Raw genomic sequence first — 8468 nt, forward strand, 5'->3', positions numbered from 1 at the left:
GAATTAAAACTGCTTTTTCACTCCGACGTCAATCTCATAGTTCCGGACTCTTCCATCCGGGCTAATTCCTATAAAAAGGGTTGGGTCTGTTTTTATTTCTATCCCTTTGATGTTAGTTTAACTTTCCCCTTTTCGAAGTTTGTTGCTGGAGTGCTAAAGGCACTTACCATGTCTCCCGGACAGCTGATGCCCTTTGTATGGAGGACGTTGGCATGTCTTGACGCCATTGAAGATAAGTACAAGTTGAACATTAGCGTCAAAGTGGTGAAACATTCTCTTAAGAAATTCCACAACTGCAGAGTAGATTTCACCAATAAGGACACTGAGAACCCCTTGATATTGAATAATGAGACGGTCAATGATCGAAATTGGAAAAAGGATTATGTATTTGCTGAGATCAAGTCGTTAGGAAAAGATTCTGATTATCTGCTTGAACATTGGAACAACACGGGTAATTTTCCTATACTTGTCTGCCTTTCCTTTTAACACTTTATATTGATGTTGATTCTTCATTTATCTATCCTTATAGTCTAGTAATTCCGTTAATAGTTGTAGTGTTTCTTATTCTCATACTTTGTTCATATGTTCCTGTTTGTAGTTGTATACACCACGACTTGTTTATTTTTTTCTCAATCATTTGCATGTAGATTGTGATTTCGAGTTTGACGATAGTGATGAGGCGACAAAAGCTATTGTGGCCAAAATCCGGGCTCTGCCCGTTTCTGAAAGACTCTGGCCCAAATTATCTTGGTCGACCCATTCGCAATGCTAGTAGAGTGAATGTAAATGATTTTATTGTCAACATGAAGAAGACTCAACTGAAAAGTGAGGCGGGTGCTTCTAGGAAGGCTGGGTCCAAGTCTGTTGCTCAGAGGACCAGAGGGAAGTTGTTTGTGTCTTCTTCCATCAAGTCGGTGCACTCGATACAGAGTTTGTCTTCTGAGACCCTAGAAAGCCCCAAAAGTGACCATAACATGGAGATGAGTTCAGGACGCATGTATGCCAAAGGTATACGCCGTGTCTTCTCTTTTATGTCATATTTGCTTCTAGCTTTTTGGATTTAGATTTACTGTTTATCTTGGACTGAGCCTTGCTTTCTAATTGTAGAGTTTAAGCCCCCCATTATCAAACCTTTGTTAATATCCGGTAAAGATTTGTTTAACAAGAGATGTTGTGAAGAGAAGTCTACTAAGACTGGTTCTTCTAAAGCCCCTCTGTTGTCTTTTCCTTTGCTAACCCCTCCTGTTAGCCCTACAACTAAAAAGGTTAGGGTCAACCCTTCTGCAACGACCATTAGCTCAAGCGTTCCCATACCTTTGTTGACCCAATGTTATGCTATTAGCTCCGATCCTGCCTCGTTTGCCCACCTTCTAAGTGACATGGTGCTCCCCCAATCGTATGATGGTCTCTCCGCAAAAGGATTGGAAGACATATTGGACAACGCTGCTGGGTACTCCTTTCATGTAAGCTATCCTTGTCACATCTTCTTATCGTCTCTAAGTATTTTTATCTGTGTCTAAATTTCTTTATTAAATGTATCGCAGGCTTCTTCAGAGTATTCTTGTTTCTCGTGAAATTTATAATCACAAGATGCAAACAGCAAAGTAGCTCGAGGCGGAGCATAAGGGGTGTCGTAAGAAGCTAGAAACTGCTGAAGAGTTGGCAAGGGAGAGGTTGACTAGCTTGAATGATTTGCAGAAAGAGTTAGATGAATTCGTGACTAAAGTCCAGTCTCTTGAAAACGTCATGCGCTCCGAAGCTGAGAAGGTTGTCCACCAATAGATCATGCGTACTAGGGTGGACACTATGCTGGAGTATCATCGAGGCGAGTGGAAGTCCTGGAACGTACTGGAGACTGTCAAGATTTATAATAAGGAATTTCCTGACGACGCCTTCCCTCTAGACGAGTTCGAGACTCCAAATGAAGACACTGAAATGGACTACCCAGGACTGTCTAGCCTTGAATCCTGTCAAGTTGTCCAGCATACATCTACTGCCGTCATGTCTTTTCACTATCGTGTCATGTCAAAATATAGGCATAACACACTTCAGGGAATGAAAAGCGGCTGATTTACAAGAGAGAGTCTAGATTAAAAAAAAGAAGATATGTTTGGAGAGTTAGACAGCTAAAGGATTACAGTAGATAATCTCTGATTGATGTATTTTAGGAAATAGAACATATCATATCAATTAGAAGATATCTTGTAACTGTGTAGTCTATAAACACAGATTAGGGTTTAAAGTATATGTGTTATCATTCACGAGAATATTATTCATTGTAACCCTAACAACTCTTAGTGATATCATACATCACTGAGAGAGTAGATTAAACCTTCTGTAACAGAGTTTGATATATTGAATAAACTTGTTTTCTGTTACATACTTGTGTTTATAATCGAATTAATTGAAGATACTATATTTAACCCCCTTCTATAGTGTCATTGAAGCCTAGCAAGTGGTATCAGAGCCAATCTGTTAAGCTTACAAACAGTTAAGATCCAAACAAATAATCAATCATGTCTGATCAATCAAAAATACAAGACCCTCGAGAACCTGCAAAGGTTCAACCCATTCAAAACACCAGTAGATATGAAACCATCAGGGTTCCTATGCTCAGGGTGTCTGAGTACCCTGTATGGAGTGTGAAGATGGCCATGTTTCTGGAAACTACGGATCCAGAATATTTAGATAGAATTAATGATGGTCCACACAAGCCCACAAAGCTTTCTGTTGCAGTTGGGAATGAGCCACAGAAGATGATTCCCAAAGAAAAGAGAGAACTCACCACTGAAGACATCTCTTCACTAGGCAAGGATGCAAAAGTAAGACACTTGCTTCATAGTGCACTTGATAATGTCATGTCAAACAGGGTGATTGGATGCAAGACTGTAAAAGAAATCTGAGATGCATTGGAAGTGAGATGTCAAGGAACCAATGCCATCAAAAAGAACAGGAAGACAATACTCACACAGGAGTATGAGCACTTTGACTCAAAATCTGATGAGTCACTAACTGATATATATGACAGATTCACAAAGCTGTTGAATTATCTGTCACTAGTGGATAAGTGAAATCTGAAATCAACTACAGAAGCAAAATATATTGCTGCAGGAAAGCTATTGTGCACAGATTCTTTGGATGAAGAATCAGTTACTGGACTATGGGTTAGACTTTTCTAAAATACCTGTTTACTGTGATAATCAAAGTGTTATTGCTATGACAGGAAATCCAGTTCAACACTCAATGATAAAGTACATTAGCATTAGGTACCATTTCATAAGGGAACATGTGATGGAAGGTACAGTGGAATTGCATTTTGTTCAAACAGATCACCAACTAGCAGATATCTTCACAAAACCACTATGTGAAGCTACTTTTACAAGAGTTGTAAATGAATTGGAATGGTTTTAGGTTCTTTTTCAAAATCTGTTTAGTTTTTGTTCTCATACATCAGACTTTATGATCAGTTTTTACAGATTTTCTCATCTCAGTATAATCTGTGCTTAAATTATAACATATTAAATACTACTTATTATCTGATGTGATTCCTATAAACTCTGAAAGTGTTTTGAATGTTCTGTGACTATTCAATCCAATGAGAATTATTTTGTTAGATGCTGACTTAGTAGTCTTTAACAAACTATGTATCCCATATTTGAATTAGTTATTTATGTGGAAATCAATAACACAAGCAAATTCTGATTTTGATCTTAGTCAAATTTACTTCCTGTATCTTATTACTAAGTCACAAACTACATTATTGCTTTTTATCTGTCAAATTCTGATGTCAGTAAATCTTAAGGGTGAACTACATGCTTGATAAGCCTCACTTATCTGAAGAAAATAAAAAAAAATTGAAATCAGGTACTCCTTTGAGATCTGGAGTAATTTATGTGAAAGGGAAGATCCAAGTTGTTGGTATTAAGTTATATGCATTAGAAAAGCAAATTAATTTTTCTTGGTGACTTTTCACATTCTCTGATTACTGGAGAAATATTCTGATAACAACATTAATTCTGATGGCAGTTGTAACTCATTTACACTGAGAAGCCCTTGTCAAAAGAATTTCAAAAGATGCATAAAATAAGCATAAACAGTTGAGGTGGATTCTTGAATAACTTTATTCTACAGTAGACTTCACAATTCAAGACAGATTTTAAGCATTTTTCTTAGTTATGCTTTATTTCTAAGATATACTGAAGTTTATCAGACTTTAATCTTTATCTGATCATTTGCACATACACACACTATCACTCCATATGAATGATGAAAATTACTGTGGTGATTAAGTTATTTCTGATAAACAGTTAAGTATTATTTGCATAAATTCTGAGGACAAGTTCTGATTATGTTCTAATGATTAAACTCTGAAGAAACCAGTCAGTATTTGTATGAAGAAACACTGGAAACCGTCATTCACTTTTTGAGTAAAGAAGCCATGTTCCGTTGACTGTTAAATTCTGATACTAGTCAAGTTCTGATGCAAATCTGATGCTTGCGTGGCATTATTTATTTACTGGACTTATTTTTGGTATTTACTGTAACGGTTATATTTCTCAGAAAAATAATTAGGTGAGATAAAAACAGTTATAATCATTTGTTAGTGGGTTGCGTGTTGGTTTTGGTATGTGCATGTGTGCAATAATTACTGCATGTTTACCGTGCCCACTATTTATGTTTTGACTGATTACACGCTGCCAAGTGTAAAAACTGCCGGTTCTAATTCAAAAGAGACGTTACCATGTGCAGAGTATAAATATCAGAGATAAAAGATTATACAATCTTTTACCCAATCTTTTACACTATTCTCTCTCTCTCTCTCTCTCTCTCTCTTATTTTCTTACTCTCTTATTTTCTGACTTTCTCTTACAGGCATTTTATCAAACACTTTGCAAACACAAAATTTTCACTTGATTTTTCAACAGAAATGGCACCAAAGGATGTTATTTTTAATGAAGCTAAGTTTGTCCCAAACAACTACTCTGCTATCTTGAACAAGGATGAAGCTCCTTCAGAACTTCACTTTGTTCAAGATTTCTTGGCTCACAGTGAGATTGGGTATGCTCTGACCCAACCTCAAGCAATCTCTGGTAAACAAGTGCTGGAGTTCTGGAAGACTGGAATCTATGATGATGGAGGTGAAACTAGATCTCCAAGCATCATTTTCTCATCAGGAGAAGATGAGTATGTGGTAATTGTTACTACAGTGAGGCATGCTCTTCATCTGCCTGAAAAATGCACTTACAACTCAGCACCTGGAGAATCTGTTCTTCAGAACATGATGGCAAGTTTGGAATATGAGAAAAGCTTGTCCAAGCTAGGACAGTTGAAGAGGCCTTACATCAGGAGGGAATGAAGCTTCTTCTTTGATTGCATCACAAAGACTTTTGCTAACAAATGCTCCAAATTCGATGCCATTCCAATCATGAGTCAACAAATAGGGTATGCACTTCTTAATCAGACTCATTTTAATTATGCATCTGTTGTGTTAGGCTATATTGGTGACAGAATGAAGGAAGATGCAAATGTAGTATATTTTGCTAGGTTCTGTCAATTAATTTGTAGTTATTATTGTTCTGATAAGCCACAAGTGTTCAGTAACCTAATGGAACCTTTTAAGTTACATAAAAGGGCATTTACTAACTTGTTATCCGCTGATAACAAGAAGGAAGTACTAAGACCTCTCCAAATACCCACATCTGTCAAACAGTTCTTAGTCAACACTATCCCAGACTACTTACACAACCATATTCCCTGATGTAGCACCATCACAACCATCCACTACTCAACAACCACAGTCTACCTCACAACCACCAACATCAACACCTGTTGTCAGCACTTCACAGTCCAAACCCAAATCCAAAACCAAACCAACCTCTGGTACTTCTCAAAAGGTGCCAGTTGTAAAATCTGACACATCCTCCAGACCCAAAACCTTAAGAGCTAAATCTGTTCCTCAATCTTCACCAAGGAGAAAGAGAAGGCTGATTCTGAGAGATGAATCAGATGAGGAAGAACATGTCCAGGTTTCTGCATCAGAACCTGTGATAAAAGAAGCTGAAGATTCAACTCTTCAGAAGGAGAAAATAGCTGAAGCTTCTGGCATTCAGAAAAGAAAGAGGTCTTCACATTCTGATACAGATCATGTCACCCCTCCATCTAGAAAATCAAAATTAAGGAAGGTGAGAGCAGGTGTGCATTTTGCACAAACTCAATCCGAGGATGCTGAAGATGCTGAGAAAGGGGATCATGAATCTCTGATCTCATCAGAACCTATTGTGATTGAAGCCCTGCCAGAAGCTGAAGAAGTTCGGATTCAGGAATCTGAAATTCCTGAAGTCCATAGATCAGAACCTGTACAAGAATCTGTGACTTCTCCACCTCACTCTCCAGTCCAAGCTACCGATGATGTTGAAGAACAAGAGACAAGTCCTCAAATAGATATTCATAATTTGAATATACCTACTGTTCTATATCTGGAAGCTCCAACTACAAAACAGCCAAATCCTGTTACTTCTCCAATTTTACAGGCTGAGATACCAACATTACCAATTCTTGATCTTGGAACTGAAGATCAGAATTTAGACAAAGATGATTCAGAGTCTCCTACAGCCACACACACCTTGGTGTAATATAAAGATGAAGAGATTCTAGCAAGTTCTGGAGAGTCAGCTCCAGTAAACACCCCAATGCCTACAGGAAAAGAGGCATTATTCCAGTTTGAGGAAGAGGCTGCTCCAGTTCCATGGGAGGAAACCTTTAGAGGGGCTGAGTGGATGCATAAATGGAATGATACTGATTTTATTCCCAGCCCACATGTTCTGACAGAACATGTTTCAAAAGCTGATGAGTTGCTGACAAGTTCTGACTTCAAGCATCAACTAAAGATCACTGCTCTCAGTACAAGAACTCTACAAGGTCAACACTCCAAGACTCATGCAAAGGTTGATAAACTTCAGGAAATAGCTGATAAGCTAGACATGATGCAAAATCTAGACAAGAAGAGATTTCTCAGACCAATTCAATAAAAAGTGGATGCTATTGAGCTTGTTCAAGCCAAGCAGCAGGCCCAACTGGATGAGGTATTACAAAATCAAGCTGCTCAACAGACTCAGTTAAATGAGATCCAATCTTCAGTGGAACTCCTTCTTTCTCTAGTCCTGACAGATGATGCCAAAAAGGGGGAGAAGGTAGTTAAGTCCAAATGCTCACCAAGCCAAACACTGAAGAAAAAGGACGATCAAGGAGATGACCAGGGAAACTCTGAAAAGAGTAGAGGTCAAAGTCAAGGGAAACAGCTGAGCAGAATTCCCACTCAACAGACAAGTTCTCCTAGATCTGCTATGCAAGGGAGGAATAAGGAAGGAAAGAAGCCAACATATCAGGATGTTCCTTTGTTGATCACAAATGCTGATACTTCAAATACTGATGATCAAGTTCTGACAACTACTTCTGATGTGATAGTCCAAGCTGGAAGCCAAGAGTCACAGAAGTTTTTGCAGACTTTGAAATTCAAAGGAAAGAAAGCAACATTCTTCTACAAAGATTCCCAAAATTCAATCTGTTGATGAAGAATTGGCCAAGAGACTATTCCTTAAGGATAATCCAGGAGTGGATTTAGAGGAATTAAGAGAAGAAGAAGCTAAATTTGCTGCTGAGAAGAGCAAACCCAAGTCAAAAGCTTCTGATGTTAAAAAGCCACCAAGGCCAAAAGAAAAGGGGATTGTAATAAAAGAAATATCTGCCACAGAGATTCATAGATCAAGGACTAGATCTCAAACTACTACTGATCCCAAAAACAAGGGGAAAATAAAAGTTGGGGAGACAATCAAGAAACAGAAGATAGAGATTCCTCAAATTCCGATGGATCCTGTGTGCAAGATGGTTCAAGTCTTTGATGAACTGCTGCTGAAGATGAAACAGTTGAAACTCTGAAGAGAAAGAGGATGACAGAAGAATCTAAGACAACCTCTGACATAGCTCAAGTTGTTCAGAGTGAAGAAGTTCAGGACTTAATAAATCCTGAAGATATTTCAGAACAACAAGCTATAGATGAAACTGCAAATCCTAACAAATTCATCAAGACATCAACCTCTGACACTGCTCAAGTTGACATAGACAGCTTAACATTAGAAGACAAGAAGAAGCTGCTATGGAACAAGTCTATTCCAGTTCAGCCTAAGACAAATCAGATGTTAAATCAACTTGCAGCATTTGGGGTAAAAGCCAAGCAAGCTAGAGACACTTCTGGATTAGGTTCTGACAGAGAGAAATTCCAGACTGGGATAGAAGTTGATATTAGATATCCATTCACATTGACTGACAAGCCATTTGAAGAGATCACACAGAAGCACCTTGACAAAGTATTTTCTGCTCAAGTAGTGATGGATACTCATGATGATTATAAAGTAAAAGAGAAATTAATCTTATTTCTGATTGATGGCTGAACTTATAGATTATCTGAATCT

This window comes from Apium graveolens, chromosome 3 (assembly GCF_009905375.1).
Source record: "Apium graveolens cultivar Ventura chromosome 3, ASM990537v1, whole genome shotgun sequence".
NCBI classification, from domain to species: domain Eukaryota; kingdom Viridiplantae; phylum Streptophyta; class Magnoliopsida; order Apiales; family Apiaceae; genus Apium; species Apium graveolens.